Source organism: Lycium barbarum, chromosome 4 (genome assembly GCF_019175385.1).
Source record: "Lycium barbarum isolate Lr01 chromosome 4, ASM1917538v2, whole genome shotgun sequence".
In the NCBI taxonomy this organism is placed as follows: Eukaryota; Viridiplantae; Streptophyta; class Magnoliopsida; order Solanales; family Solanaceae; genus Lycium; species Lycium barbarum.
In genome coordinates this window covers 73,079,564-73,081,171 of record NC_083340.1, presented here as the reverse complement: position 1 = coordinate 73,081,171, position 1,608 = coordinate 73,079,564, and the positions used below count along the sequence as shown (strand labels likewise).

The 1,608-nt window shown below is 41.6% G+C and overlaps 1 non-coding gene across 1 annotated transcript; it reads left to right on the top strand.

Moving 5' to 3' along the window:
- Window positions 1-456: 456 nt before the first annotated feature.
- On the top strand, window positions 457-528 carry TRNAE-UUC (transfer RNA glutamic acid (anticodon UUC)). The gene has a single exon. It is a non-coding gene; the product is annotated as a tRNA-Glu (tRNA).
- The last annotated feature ends 1,080 nt before the right edge of the window (window positions 529-1,608 follow it).

The following is a 1,608-nucleotide window of genomic DNA, read 5'->3' as shown; positions in this document are numbered from 1 at the left end:
GGCTAAATTGAACTTCAGAGGAAGAGAGTAAACACCGTTAGAATATCTAAAGCTATATTTTGAACATGAAAAGATATTTAGGAGGCTCAAATTTGCCTTTGCTCAGACATAAGCTAAACCCCACCATGGCTGCAAGCTTAAGGAGCCTTTGTGAGACACAGAAACCAAAATAGCTACAACAAAAGCTGCCACGCCAAGATATAGCAAGGCTCAACCATCTGATGAGTAAAGAATGAAAATCATCACAGCTTCATTGAACTTATTTTACTAAAGAGTGGTTTGAAATTGGGAAATTTTTAGTGACCATTGGCTGCTAAGATTGACACAGAGGGGCCATCACTTGAACAACTCCTTACAACTCTCTGAATCCAGCAACCTCAGACTTAAAGCAATGACATTTTTGCCATTTTTGTTCCACCTACTGCTTCATATTTACAGTGCCCTAATCCTTTTGGATCCGTTATCGTCCAGCGGTTGGGATATCTGGCTTTCACCCAGGAGACCCGGGTTCGATTCCCGGTAACGGAATTTTACACTGGGTATGTTGTTGTTAATTATCCTTTTGGACCTCCCAAAAGGCCAAAACTTATGTTGCTCAGACTCTTAAAAAATTTCTGTTGGGTGTGTGTTGGATCCTCCAAAAGTAGTGCTTTTATGGAGAGGATACGACACAAGTACGACAACATTTTTGGAGAGTCCGAGCAACATAGGCCAAAACTGTGGGCCTCATGTTGGAGGTCTTATTTGTAGAAATGATACCAAGTAGCCACTTTAGGGCTGCTTCATTGAAATAGTTTCATCCATACCAAATACACCCAAAGTAAGATATTAGTGATAATTGAGGCTCAGATCTGTATTTATGCTCAGGCAAAGAAGGTCCAGCCATGCCTGGCTGCAAACACCCCCATTTGCATGTAACAATCACATGCATCTAAGTCCATTGACCCGCCAAGATACATGTTGGGTACTCACTATGCTCAATTACAAACTCGGGAGGATAGATCGAATAAACATCACTGCCAAAGATTTGGAGCTTAAGCTACGATATAGGAGCAAACATTAATGGATTTTAATGACGACCTTAATTGAGGAGGATCAGTTCTATTGGCTCGTACCACTGTATTCTTGAGTTCTAAAATATTTCAAAGAACAAGAGGACCCGAGTTCGACTCCTAGAAATTTGAGGCTCAAACATGATCTCTGATCAGGCAAAAAGAAGGCAACCACGCCATGGTTGCAAAATCACTGGTTTCGTGCAAAAGAGAAAATATCATGTGCCGACCATCCACTGATTTGCCAAGACAAGGTACGGGAATAATTGTCCAAATTCCAGATTCACGTAGCCTAGAAAGTGAAACATCATCGTCGCTGCATCTTCTGTACAATTGCACAGAGGTGGAAAAAAAGCTCATGTGCTAACAACTACATGAATCCTCACTGACACTGTCACTCCACACAGAAGAGGCTCAGATTTGTCGACCCGTGGCTGCAAAATGCAGACACCTTGGTGAGAATCAGATAAACCTACCTCACAAATTCCCCTACCTTTGCCTAACCAAGATACTAATCAGCTCAAAAATCTGATTTTCAAGCTTCCAGGAGAATATC